Consider the following 26,923-nt stretch of genomic DNA (forward strand, 5'->3'; position numbering starts at 1 on the left):
ATTTCCTTTAATAGACAGTCTGCTACATCTTACTACTTTAGGATTTGATATTTTTTTCCTTTTTTTTCCCCAGCAACAAGTATATTAAATAGAAAAGAAAAATGGAGCTTGACAGTGGATTTTAGAAAAAATAGAATGAATTTGATGGCACATCTCATCCGATCAGACTTATTTGTGGCATCATCTAATTAAAGATACCCCATCCTTTTTTGGTTGTGTAATAATTAGGAGAGGTATGCTGCTTATATCATAAATATTACCAAATGCCATAGCTAATACCAATCTTATCTCATGTTTGTACCATAAATATTAATAAATTACATAGATAATGTTATGACTTTGACCTGCTCTGGTGCTATCCAAATTTGACAGGTTCTTAGTTTTCCCATGACCTTGGTCATCTCTTTTTAAAGAGCTTGGAATTCTTATAATTGGGTGTTGTTTTTATAATACACATGGGTTTTTAGGCTTCCAAACACCCAACAGAAATAAAAAAAATTTAATTCAGGATGATTTTATGGACTCAGGAGACAGGCCACAGCTCTGCCTGCCAGTGAGAGTGCTGGGGGAGTTCCATGCTCTTACTGCTATCGGGAGTGCTGGTTTGCTCTTTGTTTGCTGTACTTATTGACTGAGTGAACTCAGACAATGCGTTCTATTTTTGTGCTGTTTTTCCCAATGTTGTTTGGGTGGGTTCTTGCTGGTAGTTGGTAAAATAGATGCCAAAACATGAGGGCATTGTTTTAGCCAACTGAAAGTCTAACTCATTTACTCTCTTACCAGGTGTGTACATTTCCCAGTGTTTACATTATGTAAATAGTATCTCCTTCTCCTCTTTCCTACACCCTGAGTATTTTTCCTGAGTATTTTTTTCATTTTTTTTAAAACAGTGTGTCAGATGCTGAGTCATCTTGCTCATTTGGGCTGAGAATGGTTGAGGGGAGTACTTAGATTATAGCCAAACCAAGATTCTTGGAAAGACCAAGACTCAGGGGAAATCCTTCAGTCCCTGACAAAAAGATGCAAAATATTAACTTTACTATTTTGGGTTTTGGGTTTGAAGTCTGGTCTGTGGAGTATGGTTGAGTGATGGAAGTGCAAATATATCTGTTTTATCCTTGCTTCTCCGGAAAGGAAATATTGCTCTATTAGCAGCAGCTATTCCTAAACTAAGCATTAATGTGATCTTTAAATAACACAGAGTTAGTTTAGCATCTTTTAAAAATAGGTCACTTATTAACCTTTATGGGCTACAAAATACAGCATGCCACAGGTCTAGTTGTGCAGATTTTGTATAGCAGAAAACTGTTCTTTGTAGACCTTGCTATATAACTACAGGCTGAAAAGACCTATTACTGTGGAGACCATCAAGCCCCCCTCTGAATTGGTATGGTATGTCACCCAACAGAAGACATATTAGATATATACAAACACTGCATATATAGTCAGTTATCCATAAAAGAAAAAGATATTCCTCCATACCATGTTACAGCTTTTAAACCATTATATAAACCAGTATAATACTGAATTTGTGGATATTGGGTGAGGATAAAGCTTCATTAAATGGCACACTGGGACATTCATCTTGATTTTTTTTTTAAATAGACTAACCAACTGTATCTCAGCTCCAGCTCTTGTGAAAGTTCATTCTCCTGCACCAGTGAGAGACGCCCTGTAGGTCAACCATTTCAGTATTCCGGTAGAACAGGGGTAGGCAACCTATGGCACGCATGCCAAAGGCGGCACGCAACCTGATTTTCAGTGGCACTCACACTGCCTGGGTCCTGGCCACCAGGCCTGGGGCTCTGCATTTAATTCAATTTTAAATGAAGCTTCTTAAACATTTTAAAATCCTTATTTACTTTACATACAACAATAGTTTAGTTATATATTATAGACTTTTAGAGAGAGACCTTCTAAAAATGTTAAAATGTATTACTGGCACGCGAAATCTTAAATTAGAGTGAATAAATGAAGGCTCGGCACACCACTTCTGAAAGGTTGCCAATCCCTGCAGTAGAACATAGCTGCTGTTAGAGGGCATATGATACCAGCCTGTTCTTACCCAAGAACATTTAATACTTCTGTTTTCATGAGCTGGGAAAATGTATTATAGAACATTTATATCTCTTCATGTATTCTTTTAGTGCAGGCTGATACCTGACAGATTTATATTTATTAAAATATATTTACTTGTATTTTAAAAAGTAAAATAGTACTGATATTAGTCTGTGTCACAAACGTATGAAAAAATTCCTTAGCCTTGATGAGACTGGAATAAAAATATAAAAACGGCCAATTGAAAAGAACTCAACCAATGGCAAAATGCAAGTTATCTGAAAATTTTAACATTCCAAAATGAGTTCAAAATAGTCTGTTAGTCATAACCATGGAAGCTGATATTATCTGATTTCTTTTTGCAGAAGTGCTTGAAAGAGACACAATCAAATTTGGCTTAACATGTAGGATTTGTTTTTAAAAAATTACAGATGCTAAAACCAGAAGAAATTCCCTGACACTTTAAAATGTCCTCTTTATGTTGGAATTTTTAAAGGATTCCATTTCAGTGTTGTCAACCCAAACGTTGCAGTGTTCTGTTAGTTCAGAAGGTCCTGATTATGCACCTGAGTAGAATTTTTTTTTAAAGAAAGAAATTGATAGTGTTTGTATATTTTGATTAAAACAGTGGCAAAATAATAAGCCAAGTGCATAAATAGTGAAAATAAGATCTCTGTTTGTAGCAAGTTGAAAATCTTTTTCAAATGTAGGATTTTTAACCTGACAGTCTTATAGTCCTGATAGGTTGAGAATCAAGTTTTGCAAACAGAGGGGTATGAAAAATAGTACCAATACACTTTTCAAAACTCATTCCTAAAGTATTTCTAAAATAGCTTTTCTGTGAACCATATGGCATAAACTGTATGATGGATGTGGCATGGTAAATTTTTATTGGGTCTCATGACATTACCTGCATAAACTAAAATTCTTCTTCGAGTGCTTGCTCATGTCCATTCCATATTAGGGGTGTGTGCTCGCCACATGCATCAGTGCAGGAAGTTTTTCCCTCAGTGGTATCCGTATGGGACCAGCTCTGGCACCCTCTGGAGTGGCGCCCGCATGGCTTAGTATAAGGGGCACTGCCGGCTCCCCTGACCCTCAGTTCCTTCTTGCCGCCAGTGACAGTGCTGGAACATCTGCTGCTTTGGCTAGCGTTGTTTCGTTCTCTGTTCTTGCAAACTTTTAAAACCTGTAAAATAGTTGTATAGATAGTAGTTTCTTAGTTTTCCCCCTTAGTAATTCTCAACTCTTTGTTAGTCCTGAATGGTCCAGTCCCCAGGCTTTAAGCCCAGCAATCACTGTAAACAGCCTGTGCCCGTCAGCAATCCACGTACCAGCTGCCGAAGATGCTTCGGCGAAGGGCACATAAGTCACAAGTGCCGTATCTGCAAGTCCTTTAAACCTAGCAGGAAGAAGTGCAAAACTCAAAGTGCAAGGGCACTCCTAATGGAGTCGGAACTCACTCTGGCACCAGAGCAGCAGTCCAACTCGGCACCGAGCACCATGGTGTCCGTGTGCAATGCTCCGCCGGTGCTGTCCACAAGCCGGCACCGGTCTCCTTCCTTGGCTCCGGTCATGAAGCCAAAGAAGAATGTGAAGGGATGATCTCCTACCTCCTGCAAGGGAAAGGAGGGGCTGGGAGAGAGCCATGACCTGTGCTAAGCAGCTCAATGCCCCCTTCAGGAAGTCAGGCCCCAGCTCAAGTTGAGCAGTGCATCCCATCTTGTACTTCACCTGTGACTCCAGATATCGGCGCAGGCCACGACCAGCGTCAGGTGCCATCACCACCCATAGCTCTTCAAGCAGCTTACGAGATCCTGACGCTCCCAGTGCCGCCCACACCAGTTCCAGCAGTACCCCAGTCTTGGGGAAAACCCGCTTTGGAACCTACGCATGTGTCCCTGCCTCAGTGGCACCGTTCCCCATCAGGAGGGACGTCCTGCCATCTTTTGCCCGCGCAAAGCTATCTCTAAGAGGGCTGAACGCAAGTACTGTGTGCTAACCAAAGGGAATGAGTACTTATACTCCCACCCAGCCCCTAGTTCCCTTGTGGTTTTGAGGCGGTTAACCACAAAGAGAGGCAAGGGCAACCTGAGGCCACCCCCAAAAATAAAGACTCGAGGAGGCTGGATCGTAAGGATCTTTGGACATAAGATGTATTTGTCTTCCAGCCTTCAGCTGAGAGCAGCCAACCACCAAGCCCTCCTTGGCCGATATGACTTCAATTTGTGGCAAGCCATGGCCAAGTTCAAAGGATCGCTCCCCCAGGCTTCCAAGAAGGTGTTCCGAGCGATCCTTGATGAGGGCACGACCATAGCCAGGGCGGTCCTCCAGGCGGTGTCAGACGCTACTGCTGCCCGCATTATGGCTTCCGCTATCTCCATGCGGCGAGCCTCCTGGCTACTCCTCTCTGGGTTGTCCTCAGGCCCAACAGTCAATGCAGGACTTGCCCTTCAGTGGCCAAGCTCTATTTGCAGAGCAAATGGACAGCAAGTTGCATGGCCTCAAGGATTCGCACACCACCCTGAAAACCCTGGATCTCTGTGTCCCAGCCACGGCGCATAAGTGGTTCAAACCACAGCAGCCTCGGGGCCAGGGGAGCCAGCCCCAGCCCCACAAATGAGCCAAGGACTATAAGCGCCACCTGCCTCCACCCTCTGCCCAGTTAGGCTCAACCCATAACAAACAAGGGGCCAAAGGGTCATTTTGAGGGTGTGCCTGAGGGTGACCTACCAGACTATTCCCTGGATCCATCTGTCCCAGTGTTCTCCAACCGTCTTTCCCTTTTCCTCCCTGCTTGAACTGCTATAACCTTGGACCAATGGGTCCTCAGCACAGTGGAACAGTGTTATACCCTCCAGTTCCTTTCTACCTCCCCTTCCCACCTGCCTTCCCTGTCCCGCTTCAGGGACCTCTCTCATGAGAGTCTCCTCATGCAGGAGATAAAGGGGTTGCTACAGCTGGGTGCGGTGGGTCCAGATCTACCTGTACCTCGACAACTGGTTCATCAAGGGCAGTTCCAGGTCTCAATCCAAAGGGATGTTGCGGTACTTTAAGCCACGTGCCACTCTCTGGGCCTTCTGGTAAATGACAAAAACTTAACGTTAGTGCTAGTGCAGAGAACAGAGTTAATCAGAGCAACTCGACTTGCACCAGGGTGTTCCTGCTGTGGGACAAGTTCCACATGCTGATGAACCTCATCACAGAAGTCTCCATGTTCCCTTTGACTACAGCCAGGGTCTGTCTATGCCTTCTGGGCCACATGGCAGCATGCACTTATGCTGCGATGGTGGACCAACCTCAAGACAGTCATGGAAGGGCTTCCATTCAACAACCCCCCCTCACTCCATCGAGTTGGTGTCAAAGGCCTCGGACCTCCGCTGGGATGTGCATCTCAGCATCCTCCAGATGCTGGTCCTCCGAGGAGGCGAAGTAGCGCATAAACATCAAAGATCTCTGAGCAGGCCAGCTGTGGTTTGGAGTCTTCCTGCCCCACCTGTCGGGCAAGGTGGTAAGAGTTTGACAGACAGCACAGCCTTGATGTTCTGCATCAACAGGCAAGGGGGAGCGTGCTCATCGGCTCTCTGTCCAGAGGTGCTCTATCTATGGGATTTCTGTATCAGCCACGAAATCCACCTGGAAGCTTGTCACCTTCTTGGTGTCAAAAATACGCTGGTGGACCAGCTCAACAGGGACTTCTCCTCTCACCACGAGTCGTCATTCCATCCAGAGATAGCCTGCATGAACTTCCAAAGGTGGGGAACTCCCCAAGTGGACAGAACAGGAAATGCCACTTGTTCTGTTCTCATCAAGGTATGAGCAAAGGCTCCCTCTCTGATGCCTTTCTCCTGTCGTGGTCAGGGAGCCTAATGTATGTGTTCCCTCCGATTCCACTCATCAGCGGGGTCCTGGTGAAGATCAAGAGAGACAAAGCGCAGGTTGTTGTGATCACCCTGGTATGGCCTTACCAACATTGGTTCAGCATGTTTATGTGCTTGACAGCAGCCCCTCCCTGGCCCCTGCCCAACTGACCAGACCTGCTGTCGCGGGACCACAGTTGGCTCCTACACCCCAACCTTGAGTCCCTTCACCTCTTGTCATGGATGCTGCATGGCTGAACCTGGAGGAATGGACCTGGGAATTAGGAAGCCCTCGCCCAGACTGACTTACCTGGCCAAGTGGACGAGGTTTTCCCACTGGGAGTCTGAGCATGGCATCTCTCCCTCATGTTCCTCCATACAGGCTGTCCTGGACTACCTGCTCCATTTGAGGAACCAGGGCCTGGGTCACTCTTCCATTAGAGTTCATCTTGCAGCCATTTCTGCTTTTCACCTGCTGATCCAAGGACAGATGGTGTTTTCCCATGACATGATGGTCAGATTCTTGAGAGGGCTTGAGAGACTCTTCCCGCAGGTACGGGCTCCCGTCCCACAGCGGGATCTTAACTTGGTCCTCTCTAGGCTCACCAGCCCACCCTTTGAGCCACTGGGTTCCTGCTCCTTTTTCCACCTGTCATGGAAGGTTGCGTTGCTGGGGGCAGTGACATCGACGAGACAAGTCTCTGAAGTTGGAGCTTTGACCGCCATACAAAGTCTTCTACAAAGACAGGGTTCAGCTGCGGGCCCACCAGGCCTTCCTGCCGAAGGTGGTCTCCACCTTCCATATGAACCAGGACATCTTCCTCCCGGCGTTCTGTCCCAAACCGCACAAGACCAGTGAAAAGAGGTGTCTTCACACTCTGGCCATCCAAAGGGCCGTGGCTTTTTACTTAGAACATACCAAGCCTTTCCATAGATCATCTCAACTCTTCATTGCTAGAGCAGATAGGATGAGGGATCACCCGGTGTCCTCGCAGAGGATTTCCAATTAGATCACCTCATGCATAAGGACCTGTTACAACCTGGCGGGGGTTCTGCCACTGCCAATTGTCAGAGCCCATTCAATGAGAGCTCAGGCATCTTCGGTGGCCTTCCTCATGCACATACCGATCCAGAACATCTGTAGAGCTGCAACGTCTTCTGTGCACACGTTTACCGCTCATTATGCCATCATTCAGCAGGCCAGGGATGACGCTGGGTTCGGCAGATCTGTGTTGCAATCTACACATCCGTGAACTCCTACCCACCTCCAAGGTACTGCTTTGGAGTCACCTAATATGGACTGGACATGAGCAAGCACTTGAAGAAGAAAAGACAGTTACCTGTTCCGTAACTGGTGTTCTTCGAGATGTGTTGCTCATGTCCATTCCATGACCCGCCCTCCTTCCCCACTGTCAGAGTTTCCGGCAAGAAGGAACTGAGGGTGGGGGGAGCCGGTGGCACCCATTATACCACACCATGTGGGCGCCACTCCAGAAGGCACCAGAGCTGTTCCCCTACGGATGCTAAGAGAAAAACTTCCGGCACCGGTGCTTGCGGCAAGCACACACACCTAATATGGACATGAGCAACACATCTTGAAGAACACTAGTTATGGTAAAGGTAACTGTCTTTTTTCCCATTTGTGAGTAATGTGGTTATCTCAGACTTAAATCAATAAGGCTTTTATACCACCCAAACATATTTCATCAGTGTACTATTAATATTGAGTATAGAGCTATTGACTGACTGGCTCTGAGGTCAACAGAAGTAAAATATTGCCTAGATATTGAAATAATTCTTGACATTGCTGCTGTATATTGTCTGAAAGATGTGGGTAAGATTTCAGTCTTGGGAATCTATTTAGATTAGAGTAACTTAGTAAAATAGGTATTGTCTCTAGGCTGTAGTCTTTGCAATCAGTACAGTATATTTTTAATAGCTTTACATATTATTTCCTCCTAATTACTACTCTTGAGTGCCAGCAAACTAATTTCCATCCCGTTTTTCCCTGCTCTCCATAGTTGATTGCCAGGCTATGGGATTCTCTCCTCCCTACATTCAGTAAGAGGCTTGTAGAAGATGATTGGGGAGGGCTTGAAAAAAGTTTTGAAATGTCTTCCTTTCATTTCTTCCTCTTCCCTCACTGCTCTTGCTCCCGCCTTTCCCCTGCTAGCAGAAATTGGGAGGGAGAGTCTCCAGGCGTTTCCTCCTAGCACAAGAACTTTAGGGGATTGCTGGGTTGATCCTGCTCTATTGCAGAAGAGGAGACACCAGGGAGGGCTGAGTTATATTTTTACTTTCTGATATGCAATAATATGTTGCCCTACATGTGCGTGCTGTTAGGTAGATGACTTGCTTTTTAGCACATACTTTTTCTGTCATACGGTTGAATTTTAACTACTCAGAAAATAGTCAGTTGACTAAATATCCATAGAGTGAGAGTAACAAAAATATGTTAATATTGCATGAACAATTTATTTTGCTGTTAGTTTAGACTTTTTTATTTTTAAGCTAACTGTATAGAGTAAGACCAACTTATGCTACTTATAGTTAGAAACCTTTTATACAGGCTACATAAAAATAAACCTTTTATAAAATGTATTTACTAAACAATAGAAGTCTTGGTGTGCACTTACCTTTATTTTGATTCATTCTTTAAACAGTTTTAAATGTAGCTATAAACTCATGTGTGCAGTCTCTGTTACTCAGTTTTCACCATCTTCCTTTTTGGTTATTACTTAATGATAGGTCACTGTCACACACATTTCCGTAACACATAGTAAAACCCTGGAATGAAATTAGCCTCATTTTAACATTTGATTAGACAAGATAATGTGTTTCCCCCTGGAATAGTTTATTATTCAAAACAAGCTCTTTAGGGAAGGAAGTTCACATCAGTTGGTAACTGTTCCTGTGGATACCAAATAACTCTGTATAGTACACACTACAGTAAATTGTACTGAAGGTCATTTATGAGCTGGATGCATAACAGATGTCTGTGTAAAGCATTATCACAATGTATCAAAACATAAAGAACTTGGTACAAACAGTGATCAAGATAAAAATACACTTATTTTGTAAGATAAAAATGAATGCTGGAATTTACAGTTCTAGGACTCCCACTAGTTATTCTGGAAATTAAGTTAGTACTAGGGCTGTCGATTAATCGCAGTTAACTCACACGATTAACTAAAAAAAATTGTGATTAATTGCAGTGTTAAAGAATTAACTGCATTGTTAAAGAATAGAATACTAATTGAAATTTATTAAATATTTTTGGATGTTTTTCTACATTTTCAAATATCTCGATTTCAGTTACAACACAGAATACAAAGTGTACAGTACTTCCTTTATATTTTTATTACACATTTTGCACTGTAAAAATGATAAACAGAAGATAGTATTTTTCAATTAACCTCATACAAATACTGTAGTGCAATCTCTTTATCATGAAAGTGCAACTTAAATGTAGATTTTTTTTGTTACATAACTGCACTCAAAAAAAATGTAAAACTTCAGAGACTACAAGCCCACTCAGTCCTACTTCTTCTTAAGCCAATCACTAAGACAAACAAGTTTTTTTATATTTAGGGGAGATAATGCTGCCCACTACTTAATTGCAATGTCACCTGAAAGTGAGAACAGACATTCACATGGCACTGTTGTAGCTAGTGTCGCAAGATATTTACATGCCAGATGCGCTAAAGATTCATGCTCTTCATGCTTTGGCCACAATTCCAGAGGACATGCTTCCATGCTGATGATGCTCGTTTAAAAAATATGCATTAATTAAATTTGTGACTGAACTCCTGGGGGGAGTATTGTATGTTTCCTGCTCTGTTTTACTCACATTCTGCCATATATTTCATGTTATAGCAGTCTTTGATGATGACCCAGCACATGTTGTTCGTTTTAAGAACACTTTCACTGCAAATTTGACAAAATGCAAAGAAAGTACCAATGTGAGATTTCTAAAGATAGCTACAGCACTCGACCCAAGGTTTAAGAATAGGAAGTGCCTTCCAAAATCTGAGAGGGATGAGGCATGGAGCATGCTTTCTGATGTCTTAAAAGAGCAACACACTGATGCGGAAACTACAGAACCCGAACCACCAAAAAAGAAAATCAACCTTCTGTTGGTGGCATCTGACTCAGATGGGGGAGGGATAGCTCAGTGATTTGAGCATTGGCCTGCTTTAAATACATGGTTGTGAGTTCAATCCTTGAGGGGGCCATTTAGGGAACTGGGGTAAAAATCTGTCTGGGGATTGGTCCTGCTTTGAGCAGGGGGTTGGACTAGATGACCTCCTGAGGTCCCTTCTAACCCTGATAGTCTATGATGAAAATGAACATGCATCAGTCCTCACTGCTTTGGATCATTATCAAGCAGAACCTGTCATCAACATAGACACGTGTCCTCTGGAATGGTGGTTGAAGCATGAAGGGACATATGAATATTTAGTGCATCTGGTACATAAATATTGTGTGACACCGGCTACAACAGTGCCGTTCAAATGCCTGTTCTCACTTTCAGGTGACTTTGTAATTATGTAGTGGGCAGCATTATCTTCTGCAAATGTAAACAAATTTGTTTGAGTGATTGGCTGAACAAGAAGTATGACTGATTGGACTTGTAGGCTCTAAAGTTTTAAATTATTTTATTTTTGAATGCAGTTATTTTTGTACATAATTCTACATTTGTAAGTTTGACTTTCATGATAGAGATTGCACTACAGTACTTGTATTAGATGACTTGAAAAATACTATTTCATTTGTTTTTACAGTACAAATATTTGCAATCAAATATATATATAAAGTGAGCACTGTATACTTTGTATTCTCTATTGTAATTGAAATCAGTATATTTGAAAATGTAGAAAACATGCAAAAATATTTAAATAAATGGTATTCTATTGTTTAACAGCACAACTAATCACAATTAATCGTGATTAATATTTTCAGTTGCTTGACAGCCCTAGTTCAAACCTTTTAGATATCAGTTGGTAGTAGCATGTGGTATTTCACGATAATTGAACTAAAATTTCTAATATAGCCATTTGTTTTAATTAGAGTGAATTAATTTTCAAAAGTGAAATGTTAAATAATATTGTACCCTGAATCCTCTAAATCAGCTGTTTCTAACAATAAGGTTGATGTTCTCATGGGGGGAGGAGAATTCCCTCAAGTTTGGTAAATGCTTGCTGCTATGGAAGCAGTTTTAATATATTTTACACTGCAGTAAATCTTTTATGGGTGTTCAGTTCAGAGTTCAGATCCATTATGGGTCTTCATAGATCTTGAATTGTTGCGTTGTTTGTTTCTTTGGTTATGGAAGTCTATGGTAGATGACAACCAGAAAAAACTGCTATGTTCTAGGTCTGGTAGAGTTGCAGACAAAGACAATAGCAATTTGTACCCTATGTTCCACACACAGAATTATTTCCATAGTGGTCATCGTCAGAGCTTCGTATATTTTGGAAAACCTAAATTGCAAATCTTGCTTACTATATTAAGTAATAATGTTAATATTTATGATTCACACAAGATTAATATACTTAAAAACATAAGCATAAAAATCAGTTATTTATCATGTGTGTTGCCATCCAGGGGCAGATTAATAGTAGGCTATGAGAGAGAGCTTGATCCAGTGGATAGAACACTGAATTGGGTCTATTTCTGGCACTGCCACTGACCTGTTGTGTGATCTTAAGCAAGTCAGTTCATGTCTCTGCGCCTCTGTTTCTCTTTTTATCCTTTGTCTTAATTGTTTAGGCTTTAAGCTGTTTAGGACATGGACTGTCTCTTACTGTGTTTGTACAGTGCCTAGCACCAGGGTGGTCCCCAAACTTTTTATCTCATGCCCCTCCTTATCCCTGCAAACAATTAAGTGCTTTCTGGTTTGTTTTAAAAAATCTTCTTTCTTCCCCATCATTTATCAAAAGGATGAGAAATCAAAATCTAGAAAATAAAACTAAATTATAAAACCCTCAAGTAATACAGCTCAGAGTTTGCACAGTTAAAATAACAAATTCAGGAAATGCAAAAGTGAAAGGTCCAATGAAAAAATCTTTAAGGAACTGATCCTGCAGTGTAGCTAGAATTAGTATTATACTAATTATATAAGTATTAATTTATTCAGGTAAAACTTTCACTAAAGCTACTGGATCTATGTGAGGTTTGCCACTTTTACCACATTTTCAGGAGTGCTGCTTCCTGTTTCTGTTGTTCGTTATTAAATATGTAACATAAAGGAACATAACTTGAAAATCACACTACTGTCTGACTTTTTAACTACTTTTTTACAAGCAATACCTAAGATTACCATAACCGAAAGGGATTGGAAGAAAATATTTTTTTCTATTTTCCCCCCAGTTTTTCTTTGTCCATTTGACAGGAATTGGTGTACTGGCAATTGGTTTTCATTTGTTTTTGTCTTTTGTAACACAGCAACAGGGGAGAGATTCTCAAGGAAAATGTGATTGGTAAAACATAAAAAATGCATGTGGGTTCAGTGGCATGTGTAGCTACATTTAATTTACTCTTTTAAAATACTCTGAATTTATATTTGGTGTCCTTTTTTAATATACTCTATATCTTTAAATATAATAGATGTACAATGTGTCTCTATATCTCTATATCTTTAAATATAATAGATGTACAACGTGTCTGAATTAACTGTGATGCTGGAACCTTAACTTAAATTTCCAGGATTGTGGTTTTAACGTATAGCCTTAATATTTCATAAACACAGTTTATGGGATATATAATTCATATTCATACCGCCACTTAGATACTGTATCTGTCTCTTTGCTTATCAAACTAATCATAAGAAAACCTGTAGCAAAGAAAAGAGAATTCTTGTTATGGAAAGTTGTTACAAAGAAACATGGATAAAGTGAGACCTAATGGTTAAAATAACCTTCAGTGGATGTTCTAAATCAAGCATTCAGAGCTTAATTGCTAAACAATTATTTTTCAAATTATTTGAAAAATAAATCAGATGATGTCCAAGGACTTATATAATTCCTCAGCCCATGTCTTTGCAGTAGGAAGGTGCAATGCGTAGAGACTAAGGGTTTAATTCCTGGCCCTTTTTAAGTCAATTTCAAAACACACATTGACTTCAGTGAGGTCAAGATTCTATCCTATAAAACCCAGTGTATAGAATTCCAGTTTGACTTGATTAAGATAAGGATGGCTTTTAATTTGCTTCAGTTTATGTAAATAAAGCATAGCCCTCAAACTCTTGGCAATGTGCCTTGAGTTGAATGAAATTTGTACACCCCTTGCCTTGCAATAATTTTAATATACCACTTCATATAAAATGAAAAAGAGAATTGCTAATGGAAGAAAAAAGTATTTTCAACTTTAGAACTGGCATTTTGATGTTTCTGTATTTTGAATATTCATTTAAAACTTGCTTTTAGTATATCAGTGGTGTTGTTTTAATTTTGTTTTCTCATTTGTTTTGTAGCAAAACATTAGTTTCCTATATTGTATTATTGCTGGAACCACTGAACAGTGATACAGCTCTATTTTACTTTTAGTGAGAAAACAAGCAGGGTAGAGTTTTTCACGTTATATAACACTTGATCAAAATGGAAATGAGACTATTCAAATTAGTAGCTAAGCAGCCTCAAAGTATACTTACTTTCTTAAAAAATGACAGCTTTGATTGGAAAGCATCAGATACACTTAAAATTATGCCATCGAAATTGAGAAACCAATTGCTATAAATATTTTGTGGACAAATGTGAATGTGAATCTAAAATTATCTGCTTAGCTACAAAATTGAAAAGATCTAGTAAAGATGTAGCACCGTAACGATTAAAGAATTAAAATACAAAGGAATCTGAAGATAGCTGTTTGCTATTCTTTGTTTATTCAATATTATCATGAATTCGGATAAATTGGGAATTAATCCAACACCTCCCCCTCCCCCCACCTCCATTGTTTCTCAGTACAGATTTCAAAGGTAGGCACTGATTCAGAAACTCAAAGAAAGTAAAAGTTACAGTTCTGGAGTCTAAGGCTAGGAAAGATCACCTGCTCTCTAGTCTGACCACCTAGGTGGTAAAGGGAAGACGTGTATTTTTTTTATTGATCCAGGCTTTGTATTGTATTAAATTTGTTCTAGCTGATGTCATGAGAACTTTAAATGCAAATTTATTTGAGAGAGAGAACATATATAGTAAAGATGTTTCTATTATAGTTATAAAGATATCTATTACTTCTGATATCAGAAGCTGTGAAGATAGAAATTGGACTGCAAGATTCCATCTTTAATTAGAGAACTTCAGTGATCTTTTAAAAAATTATTTGATTATGAAACAGCTATAAAAATTGTAAATAAAATATATTCTTTGTATAGCCTGTAGTTCAGATGATTTTTAAAAATGCAGAAGGAACATCCAGCCACAGCAGCATCCACAGAAAGATTAGAAAAGGTTGAGTTTTATATCTTTTAAAATATTGATTAGCTAATTTAGTGTTATAGTATAAATGTAAATGTGTTCTGACTGAATTTGGCTGAGTTAATTGTCTTCTGGGATATATACATTTCAGATGTATATGTGAGTTGGTATTATTGTAAAGTCTCATTTCAATTTTCATACTAATTACTTACTATAAATGCAAATATCGGATGTCGTTATTTTGAAGTCGGTCAGACTGTATAAAATCTTTGCTTTCACAATGAACAGCAAATGCTAGGGAATTGTGTAATCTTTTAAAGTGCCTTCTCAAATGTAACTATTTCACAAAATGACAGATGGGATGAATTTAATACTTCAGCTTGGACAGTGATCTGCCTTTTTACTATTCTAAAAGTGAGGTTGAAAGTTCCTGGGAGACACTGTCATCCATGTTAGAGGAAACCAACGAATGTCCTCATTTTGCTGCATCTCCCTTAATGTAATTTTTTAGCAAGTGTATATACAGAATTCACTACTGTAAATATATTTAAGAATCTGGGATTTTTAGAAATGTGTTTTAGTTACAGTAGTTTGAGTTGATTTAACTTTTCGAGTTTCATGGTTAATATACTTCATGTTTGTATAATAATTACTTAGGGTGGTAGGCTAGGTAGATTAATAGATCTTTAGTATTTCTAATTTGTATGACATTACAAATCAGATATGAAATCCTTTACTATAAGTTGCTGAGAAAATACTTTTCAGTTCTTGTCATTTTGCTTTTTGCTTTTTGGTCCATAAGACAGGCTATTAATGACCTATTTTATTTTTTGCAAATTAACATGGTTTGCTCACATTGTAAAACTGACAAATAGTTCATAAAGTACATCCCTCTCCAGTTTGTTAATATGTACTGAAGTAAACATTGCAAAAGTCCAAAACATCATATACAAATATATCAATATAGGGTAGAATCTTATAGATAGTAAAAATATAGAATATTTTAGACAATTCACATGACTCTTCTATGTAAACTGCTTATCCAAAATATTGTCCTTAAATACTCTTATGTTAGACCCCATGTGTTTTTGCTTTAGTTGTTGACCATTTTTATGTAAATACGGATATGGATAAAGCCCTTTTCCAATCCGTATGTTGACTGGAAAGGGTTACATAGTACTGTATACAAAATGAAGCTTGTCTACTTACCTGAAGAATCACATTCTTCCTTAAGTATCTTGAATCTTTGACAATTTTATAAAAATTGTCTTGGTTTGGAAGTAGTGTACAGAAGAATTTGTGGGGTTTATTGTAAGTGTTGAAAAATAACTTAAAGTGGTGGGTTTTTTTTATTGATTCTTCTTTACATATTTAGTTATTAACCCACAGATCACTGGAGACCAGTACATTCCTTCCTTCATCTCTCTCCTTCCACCCTTCCTGTTACTTTTCTTTTTCCCTCCTGGTAAAATTAGAACATTTTCACTTACTTGTTATTTTCCTGGCCTGCCCACCACTCCAAAATGTCACAGAGTGCCCCCATAACTCCAACAGACCAATGCAATTCCACCCCACTCTTTCTGCAACGGGCTTTACTTTCCATTTCTCCACTACTGCCTGCTTCCATGCAAGTTTCTGGCTGCTCCTAAACATAACCACCTGATATTGCCCCCCTTAATCAGATAGCAGGTTATTTAAGAAAGTCAGATTGAGTTGAGGAGTTCTGTAGCAGGGAAGGTGAAACAAGTATGGACTCTATATGGAATCCTGACTATGCCTCCCAATAGGTAAAAATTCTTTCTTCCCACCACAGCATGCACTACTGGTAGTCTCACAAAAGTCCTGGCAATTAGCTAGTTAATACCCAATCTTGCTTCCATTGACAGTTTTGCTATTGATCTCAGTTGGGAGCAAGATTATTGATTGTGTGTTAGTCACCTCACAGATGCCTAGTTTTGAAAGGGTTAATATGATTCTTTCCTAGATCTTGCATGGGAGGAAGATGTCAGTTTGAAATGATGATGAAACCCCTGCTAGAGTGAACTATCATACAGATAGTTCTTTGTGCGTGACAGGAAATGGAGTGAAGAAAGAAATAAGAAGGTGATGAAAAGATAATCCTGCTAATGTAATATTGCAATAACAAATGAGCAGTAAATGTGGTTGGTATTCTGTATGTCTATCCAACAGCTCAAAATCAGGTAATTTGCCAAATGGAAACTGTATATTAAAAAAAAAAATCCTAGATCTCATCCATCTATTTCTTGTACATCACTTTCTCATCTTTTTTTTTCTACAATTCTGAAATATCTCTAGTGAGCCAGCTCCACAAGGGGGTTGAGGGAGGGAAGGAAGACAAATTATACAGTAAGGCTTATGATCAGATTGTAAAGGGTCAGGATGATTGTGGCTTAATGGGGAGAATCCTGTCTATGAAGAGGGAGACCAGTGATGCTCCATAGTAGTAGTAATTAATAATTCTTTTTGTCCATGCAGCTCTGTGTTTTTGAGGTAAGAAGGTAAGTATCACTATATCCATTTTATAGATGGGGAAACTGAGGCATTGTGACATACTCAAATCCCCACAGAGTCAGTGGCAGAGCTAGGAATAGAATCCAGGTTTTCTGACTTCCAGCCCAGTGCCTTAATCATCAGATACCAGTTGGCCTGTGTGTGTGTGTATGACACGCACACACCCCTCCAAAGTGAAATGACAGTGTCTCACAATCTGCTGTCCCCCATGCCTGAGAGTGACTGACTTGGTATGTAGCATGGTGGCTAGCCTCATCTGGTAGGTGTTATTACTGAACTTTATTTGTCAGAGCAAGCTAGCTTATAGCAGACAACACAATCTCTTCTCTGCCACAGCTTTTCTTTGTGTATTTAAGGTTTTTAGCAGTACTTCTAAGATACCTTTCTTGTATAAAATTTTCATTCTTACATATCCAACGGGCAGAGTGAGTTTGATAAGAAAATAGACTAATACTTTGAAAAATGTTTGAAAATAAGGGAATAGAATATTTCAGCTTCTCTAAAAATCCTGCACATTTATTATTATGGTCTGTGTGTTGTGGAATGCAAATGGTAACAAAAGCAATATTAATTGCATAAAACTTAGGGGAAGTCCTGGGTTAGCTGCTCTCTGTCATCCTTCTAGTCTCTGAGTGCACCCCTGAGGTGAAAGCCTCTCACCCTTGCCTCTGTGGGGTGAAAAACAAGATCTACTTCAATTTAGGCTTAAACGGTTTACCTTTTGCCTTTATTTTGGTATGTTTTAAAACAATGCTATTATCACCTATGAATTACATATTCATGCAAAAAACAGATAAGGCAAGAAAGAAAGTCACCTCTCCTGGGGACAGGGTAACACTTTTTAAATCTGTGGTCTCTGCTATGTTGTTCCCCGTGTCGTCTCCACTCAACTGTTGTCAGTCACCTATCTGTTATCCCCTCTTCTGTAACTTTTCTCAAACTCAGTTACCTCATCTGTGTACCTGTCTTATTAAAACATTCTCATGCATAAATCACCATGACTATTTATTCCTACCCTTTTTTTCCTATCTTTTAAGCTGTTACTGATCCATGAAAGGACCTTTCTCCTTATTCCATGACTGCCTACTTTGCTTAAAAGCCTTTGGTGTGGGACCTTGTCAAAGGCTTTCTTAAAGTCCAAGTACACTGTACCTTACACCACAATGTATGTGATATAAATCACACCATTTCTCTGCTCGTTCTGCTGCATTTTTGTGAGGGTATTAAAGTATGGTGTTGCTGGAATGCTGAAATGCCTGGAGAGCAGAATTCTTCTATTTTGATATCTTGCCCACTTACACAAGAATGCAACAGAGGGATGGTGCAAAGTGTCTACACATTATGTCACACTTAGCTGCCTGGAGTAATTTAGGACTAAGAACGTTGACAGTGTCCACTGAAAACATTAGCCCCTTTGTTTTGGCAGTATAAGTATTGCCAGCATCTAGACTACTAGTTCTTCTTTGAGTGGCCTCTTCATATTCATACTCATAGGATGCACCAATGGTGCACTTCTCACGGTGAAAACTTTAGAAAGCAGTGACCATTGGAGTGCGCTCTCACCCTCTCCTGTACCTCTCCTTGCTTTTCCTGAATTTTCTGAGGGTGAGACTATAAAAGGAAGCATGGCGCTCTGGCTGTCGCAATTCCTTCCAAGTGTAGCTGGTGGATAGGGAACCATGCTGGGCCTCTGGCCCAGATCCTGTTTGCCAGTGCCTTTAGATCAGGAGTGGGCAATAATTTTCGCAGGGGGCCACTCCACACATTTTGGTAAGTTGTCATGTGCCGCCCATTTCTACTATATTAATGGAGGGGGTGCAGGGTCTGGGAGGGAGTTTGGGTGCAGGAGGGGGTGCGAAGTGCAGGCTCTGGCTGGGAGGCGCTTACCACAGGTGGCTCCCAGCCGGCAGCGCAGCAGGAAGCAGCTGCGGCCAGCTACTGCTGGCACATCTCTGCACGCCCCTTGTGGGGAGGGAGGCAGCAGGTCTCCGTGCATTGTCTGTGCCTGCAAGCACCGCCCCTGCAGCTCCCATTGGTTTCTGGCCAATGAAAGCTGTGAGGACTTTGCTGGGGGCGAGTACAGCACAGAGCGCCACCTCGTCCCCCTGCCCCAACCAGGGGTGTGCAGAGATATGCCAGCAGCAGCTGCCTGCTTCCAGGAGTTGTGTGGGTCCACCCATGGTGTGGGTTCTGTGCCGCAGCACTTTTAGCAGCCCAGAGTCGGAGATCACGAGGTGGGGCAGAGGACACCAGACAGAAATGTTACTCATGGCAGGCTGGACAGAAATGTTAGGCGGGCCGGATCCGACCAGCGGGCCATATTTTCCCCACCCTTGTGTTAGATACTTTTAGCTTTGATTTTAGAGTTGTTAATTAGTTCTTAATTGGTTTATTAGTGTTAAGTTTTATTTCTAGAAAAAATATTAACTAATTTGTTAACATGAGTAGTTTCAGAATTTGATTCCTCTCTACTCAGATCCTATGGCACACTTGCACATCAAAAAGCTGGGTTTCAAAAGGTGTGCTTCTTGCCCCTTGGTCCTTCTGGCATCTGATGCCCATTTGCAAGATGTCCAGCCTGTCTCAGATAGGGATGCTCTCCCTCGAGATGCTTGATCTGCAGCACTTTCACCAGGAAGGTACGTAATAACTAGCAGAACAGATTCAAAGCAGCGCTTTTTCAGGTGGCTTTGAAAGCCAAGCCCTCTGATCCAGTACTTCACATGAATCCATGTGTGGGCACAGACCAGCATCAGCTCCTAGTGCTTTCAAGGAAAAGAATCAAAACACCCTAAACCATCAGATCTGAAATAAAAAAGCAGAGGCACCTCTCTGGTGACAGCCTCTGTAAACAGTGCCAATTTGCAGAAGTTCCCCCCATCGGATCCAGGAACTTTGATGCCAGACAAAGACTTGGTTAAGAAAAAGATCTCTATGAGCATAGCCAAAATACATTCAGGAGTTACTGGATCCATTTTTCTTTTTCAAACTGTCAGATCCTGAATCAAGACCGATGTCATCCTGGATATCCAATGATGAAACTGCTTCTGTATGTGACACCTTGGATCCATTCCTCATTTCTGAGTCCAGACGACAATCAGTTATGACAGTGAGAGTGCAAATCCCCCATGCACTCTTGGATGTTGATTTGGCAATCCCAGAAACTGGTGCTTAAGGCAACCACCCTAATTGCCCCCTACACCAAGGCCAGCTCTGCTCCTGCAGGATCACCTAAAAAAATGCTTTTGCCCTTTTGTAAGACCAGTGGTCCATCTAGCCCAGTATCCTGTCTTCTGACAGTGGTCAATGCCAGATGCTTCAAAGGGAATGAACAGAACAGGCAATCATCGAGTGATCCATCCCCTGCCATCCTCTCCCAGCTTCTGGCAGTCAGAGGCTAGGAACACTCAGAGCATGGGGTTGCATCCCTGACCATCCTGGCTAATGTTTAAAACTCAAAACTGCTGCTCTGTCTTCTGCAGCCAGGTTCGGATCTGAGGTCAGATCCTCAGTCAGACTTGGTGTCTTAACAACCCAGCCGATTACCACTTCTTCCATCTCATAAGAAAAAATACTCTGACACACACATGGACCAAAATCCATATCCCAACAGATACGAAGTGGATCTGGGCATGGATTATCGGCCAGATTGGCATCTCTATGGGGCTGATGGCCTTATTGGCCCTTTCCCAAGCATAATTAGGAAGTGCAACACACCCACATCTCCTACTAGAGCTCCAGGAATATTTAATCTGTCTGATCTGAAACTACCTTTGTTTAATATTTTTAGGAGGAGAGAGCAATCCCCAAATATTACCCCAGGCCCACTTTTTGAAGAAGAGAAACCCTGTGGTACCAGAAGATTATAAGAAAATGGACCCTGGGGTAGAGGACCAGATTTTCCTGTATGCAAATATGAGAATTATTGATGAATCTTTCCCTTCAGAGGCTGCAGTCACATTTCACAAACTAGTTCATAGGATGGCAACGACTCTTAAAATCTACTTTGTTAAAGTTGATGAGACTTCTCATCCTATCTTCAGGTTGCTTGGTTTACCTTCCAAGGAAATAGTTACTCTTCTGATTCTGGAGGGACTCTTGCAACCAACAAAAACAGTATGGTCCACTATTGAGGCAATATTGAAGAAAGAAGATAAATTATACCAGTTGCCTCACTGTTATTTTTTATTTTTTCACATCCATCTGGTGCCAAACTTGCTTGTGGTTGCTGCTTTCCAGAGATCTGGAGGTGCACTCTATATCAGCAGCTCTCAAATTTTATTGGTTTAAGTACCAGTTTCTTAAAAAAAAATACCACCTACAATTTGTGAACCCCTGCTCTATGCCATCTGATAAGGAAGGCAAAAAAGCCCAGTGCGCTGGGCAGGTATTTTCATCAGCAACATTGGGCATGTGTGTGTCAAATTATCAAGCCATAATGGCAAGTTATCAATATCATCTTTGAGAAGAGATGGAAAGACTCTTTCCTGAAGAGCAAAGGAAGTTAGTCAGTGCCCTTATTTCTGAAGAACATCTTGTTAAACAGTCTAAGGGCATTGTTTGATTCCTTAAAAGCTTTTGGAAGGGTGGTAGCTTTGGTCATTTTTCATAGGTATCGTGCTTGGCTTTGGTCATGAGATCTCCCTAGCAGGGAAAGATGACAACCTTGCAGATCAGCTGAGCAGGGATACAATGAATGGTCATTAAAGGTATCAATTATAGAAGAGAGCCTTGTAGGGTCATCTGGATATACACCTCTTTACAAACGAGCAAAATACAAAACGGTCCAGATTCTGCTCAAAAACTGAGGGAGAGAATCATTTTCAGACACATACCTGGTAGACAGGGGGAAAGTTGTCATTATGCCTTCCCTCCTGTCACAGTTTCAGAGTAACTGTACTTGTATTCCCCCTCAGTCATCCATTCCAGGAGTTCCCAGTAAGGTTTCAGACCTCCAGCCATCACCTGTCTCTGGGCAGGGACCTGTGTCCCACTCCCTTCTGACTGAGGGGTTCTAAAGCTGCACAGGCTCCTGCCATGCACTGTGATATCCCCAGCAAGACAATCTGACAAAAGGCCAGCACCTGCGCTGTGCTGTTTCCCAGGGCTATGACCAACGTATGCCAACATTTACCAGTTACCACACAGTTCTTCCAACATGAGCATGTTTATTTGAAAGACAGAAGTATTACAGATAAAACGTATAAAAATAATAAACAGATTTAAACACACCCTAAACCTGGTGAGTCTAGTTAGTCTAAATTCCTTCCAACCATTCCCTCCATGTTTGTGGGGATGCCGGCACCAAAGGTCTTACCCATTTGTTGAATCAAAAGGTAGACCATATGTCAGTGCAAGCTCACCATTTTATACCAAAAGTCCCTTTTTTTTGTTTTTGAGTCTCTGGAGAACCCAGTTTGAACCAGTATATCCAAACCACCCCAGGAGTGGTACCTCTGTGGAGTTATTTACAGTCTCAGTGACTTTCCTTAATCACCCCCACTGTTTTTAGTTCTTGGAGAAACTGTGGTATCCCTCCTCCATGGAGAAGAACATAATCATACATAATAAGGCTGCATGTCTGTCACGGAAGTCACGGATTCCATGACTTTCCATGACCTCCATGACTTTTGCAGCAGCTGGTGTGGCTGGCTGAGGGGCTGTCTGAACACTCGCGCAGCCCCTGGTCAGCAGCAACAGCAGTCTGGATGTGGGAGGGGGCTCAGGCTGGAGCAGAGAGTTGGGGTGTGGAGCAGTGCTTACCGGGGGGGGAGGAAGAAGGCTCCCCGGAAGTGGCTGGCATGACCCTGCAACTTCTGACCTGGGAGGAGGAGTCAGGGGGCTTTGCGCACTGTCCCTGCTTGCAGGAACTGCCCCTGCAGCTCCCCCTAGCTGCAGTTCCCAGCCAATGGGATCTGCAGAACCAGAGTTCAGCGGGGGCAGCACGCGGCCCCGGCCTTCCCTCCTCCTAGGAGCTGCAGGGACACGCAGTTCTGGGTAGGGAGCCTACCAGCCCCACTAAACACAATTCCTCCCAGCACAAGCTGGGGTTCTGGCCACACCCCCAGCACCCATGGTTCCCCCAGACTGTGTCCCCTCCCTCCCCCCCCCCGAGCACCCACGGGCCCCCGCACAAGTTTTAGTTACGGGTAAATAGTACAAGTCATGGACAGGTCACCGGCCATGAATTTTTGTTCACTGCCTGTGACTTGTCCATGACTTTTACTAAAAATGCCCATGACTAAAATTTAGCCTTATACATAAGCCATTCATAAAAGTCATACAGTGGTCCCCAAAGACAATGCATGGGGTTCCACTATCTGCCACTCCTCCCTTTACCTTTCACCAGAGGATAATAAGGAAGATAAAACAAGAGAGAGCCAAAGTAATTCTAATTGTTCCAGCATGGCTAAGAGAACAGTGGTTTCTGGTCCTACTTCAACTAGTCAAGGGACTTTGCCAATCTCTACCACTCACGTCAAACCTCTTATCTCAGCAGAACGGATAGATTTATCACTGAGACCCTCATTCACAACACCTGACTGCTTGGGCTATAGTAGTCTCATAACAAACTGGGTTAGACTATGCATACTGGAGACCTATATGCTAGCATCCATCCATCTTCCAAAGGAAATTAGGTACCCTTCTTTTAGACGTGCATTAGACACATTCCCCTTATGGGGATTTGTTGAGCTGTACCCCGAGGAAATCCATAAATAGGTTTACAAAACATTACTTTCTGGACTTAGCATCCATATTGGCTGCTTAGTGTGGCAGAACAGTACTTCAATCCCTGTTTAATTAGGAATCCATGTCCCTCCTTCCTTGAATGGGAGTACTGCTTGTCAAACTGTCCTATGAACCAGAATATGCAGAGGTCATTTGAAGAAAATGAGGGTTACTTACCTATAACTGAAGTTCTTCAAGGTGGACTCTACATATTCACATTCTCCGCCTAACTTCCTCAAATTCCTAATTGCAATACTGGACTTCAGAAGGTGGTGGAAAGAACTGAGGTGGCCAGAGTGTCATGCCCTGTTTTATAGTCTCACCCGCAGAATCAGGAGCCATAGTGGGAAGGCTGGAGAATCATGAGAGCGCTCCAGTGGGCGCTGCTTTCAATAGGTTCCACCATCAGAGCTGGACCATCAGCACATCCCATATGCAGAGTCCATCTTGAAGAACGCTGGTTACAGGGGAGCAATCTTCATTTTTGTTGCATTCGTGGTTAACTAGTACAATATCACAGAATTACACAAAAATGTGAGCTGCTAAGTTATTTGTTCGGATATGGGTTATTAAACATTCTTGTGATGCCTGTGGATATATTGATATATACCTTTTTCCATCTCTTCCATTTTGTGCATTGTCTATTCTCTGAACATAAATTCAACTATTAAATGAAAGTCTAGTATACTTCTTAAGTTCATCTACATGATTTGTGAAATTTATCCACTCTGTGAACCTTACTGCAAGTGAGACTCAAAGCTGATTTATATTAAAACATCTTACACGTTTAACTGCATCCTGAAATCTATTGAGCTGTTAGTTGAACTGCTTTTAAATCAGAACTCCCGCATTATAATTTGTTTTGTCAAAATCCTATGTGGCTCTTTTTTCTGCTATTTAATATCTTGTTGGCTTCTGTGGTGTACTGATGTTCACTGCCTGTTTCTCTTTTATTCACTATGGAATAAAACAAGACTTGCTTTTCCACATGCTTTTGCTATGCTAAATATAGTTTGAGGTACATGGCAATGCTTATTTCAGTGTAAAGGTATGGACTGTAATCTTGAAGAGGCATGTTACTATATGCCAGATAATTAAGAATTTTTTTGAAAATCCAAAAAAGTGTAAATTCTCAGACTTACAGTTAAAGAATATAGTAAATGTTAGGAACAGAGAATGATTTCTGGCCCAATATGAAGAAACAAATAGAAACTAATAGACTAGCATCTCCTTACTTTTCTGGTTGGGAGCCTACTGAATGTTTTATTGGTATTAATTTAGAATTCTGTTGCCATTTGTTCTCTTTGCTTCAGAAGTAAAATGGTATTTGAGAGTTTTGTTTTTTGTATTTACTTCTTGACTGGTGAAGACCTAGTTTTATTTGATGTATTTATTGCCATTCTTATTTTCTCTCTGCGGCTTTTCTTGCAGTCTCTGCTCTTTGAGGGATAGATTGTTTTGTGTTTCTGTAGTTCTTTTCATCATTAAAATTATATTGTGAAGTCCTCTTCAAGAGCTGAAAGTTAACATTACACACCATTTATAAAGCTATTTAATAGGTGACCTGTACGGAAAAAGAAATAATTTACTTCCTCTTGACAGGCATGTTCTCTATTCTGATATACAGTGTTTCTGGTAATGCGTAAGGAGTAGAAGCTTGGTTTTATTTGTTTTTATGAACATTTGAGGGAATTATTGTCTTCCAATATCACCAAATAATATTTCTAAAAGTTTCAGTCCAATGTAATTTTAACAACCCATAAAAATTCTAAAAGGAAATTAAAAGACGTTAATGTATTTAATTTATTACTACTATCTATGCTAATGCCTGGGAAATGGAAATCTGTCCCCTTATCAATATTTTTTACTTTACATTATGCATACCTTTTTTCTAAATAGTTGAGTAACTTATTACATGGAACCAAAAAAAGTGGAGGTGCATTAGAATGCAAGTTCTACAAAATTGGTGAGCTTCTGCATTTGTTGCTGTTTTATACTACTCTAAACTTTCATTTGAACATTCATATCTAATTGCTTCCATTGTGGCTGTAGAAATAAGCAGATCATTTGTTTTCTAATGAAATCTTGAATTCTGTAGAAGACAGCATGCATGATGGAGAGGGAAAAATGGTGATAAGAAATATAATTATTCTGTTTAGCTAACTCTGCAAATATCTATCTCCAAACAGAAATCTAACAAAACTGAGCTAGAGTCATAAATATTAGAAAAAGAATGTATAGTCTCTTCACTGCAGGGAGATATACTTGTTCTAGCAGCACTTCTCAACAGAAGGTCTATGAACAGGTCAAATTTTTCCGACACAACTGAGGGACTGATCTTGCTGCCACTAACTACCTCAGATTCAGGAGTGAGCCTAGGCACATAACCTATAGCTCAATATTAATGGGGAAAGTTCTATATACTTCCAATATAATTTTTTCGGAAGGTGTTCACTCTTTGTCAGTCATCTATGACTTATTAAAAGTTGTTTTAAGATAAAGGTAAAATTATTTGCTATTTTCCATACAAAAAAAGCTAAAACTTCCTGCACTATTCCACATTATTACATACTGATTTCTATTTGACCTGGATGAAACATTTTCTTTAATCTTTGAAACAGCACTGTTAACAGTTACCGTAAGCTGTTTTTATCTGAAAAGATAACTTTAATTATGTTTGTACAGTCAAAGGAGAATAACTCTCCTTTACAATGTTTACTTTTAGTTCTGAAAAGTCCAGTTTAACAGTCTGGATGTGTTCAGTAGTTTTCATAGGTCATTCTGTGTTCCAGTGACTATCCGAATCATACTGTTTTCTTTAATTTAAGAAATGGTGCTTGTGTGTGAGGTTAGCTTTTCAGTTTAATTAAAATAGGAAAAACTTTGCATGTTTTTCATTAAAACTGATACACTTTTCATGCCTTTTATTGTTTCCTTTAGCATTTATGGTTGACTTCTTGTCAACAGTACTTAATTTAAATTATCTCATTATATATCATGATATTTGATGTACTATAAAAAACTGTAAAATTGTCTTGAGTAGCTGAGCCATTTTCAGTGGTTTCTAGAGTAACACATATATTCATGTCTGATATGTCTGTCTGAAGCATCCTTTCTTGATTTGGATGTAACATTTGCACTTTACGGACACAATAAATGCTTCAAGAACATGGTTCAAAAAACCCTATAAGTAGCTACAGTGAAATGAAGGACATTTGAACTCTGAACCTGATCTTATTATTGTGGTACTGTTAGCACTGATGAAGCCTTCATAAGAAAATGTGAGTTTATCTCCATATTTGATTATTGAAGAAATATTAACCAGCTACT

The 26,923-nt window shown here is 40.4% G+C and overlaps 1 protein-coding gene across 3 annotated transcripts in view; it reads left to right on the forward strand.

Moving 5' to 3' along the window:
* Positions 1-26,923, forward strand: part of GNAL (G protein subunit alpha L) — a 323,051-nt gene that overhangs the window by 151,872 nt on the left and 144,256 nt on the right. The gene's annotated exons all lie outside the window — the stretch shown is intronic.

The sequence above is a fragment of the Mauremys mutica genome, chromosome 2, assembly GCF_020497125.1.
Source record: "Mauremys mutica isolate MM-2020 ecotype Southern chromosome 2, ASM2049712v1, whole genome shotgun sequence".
Taxonomy (NCBI): domain Eukaryota; kingdom Metazoa; phylum Chordata; order Testudines; family Geoemydidae; genus Mauremys; species Mauremys mutica.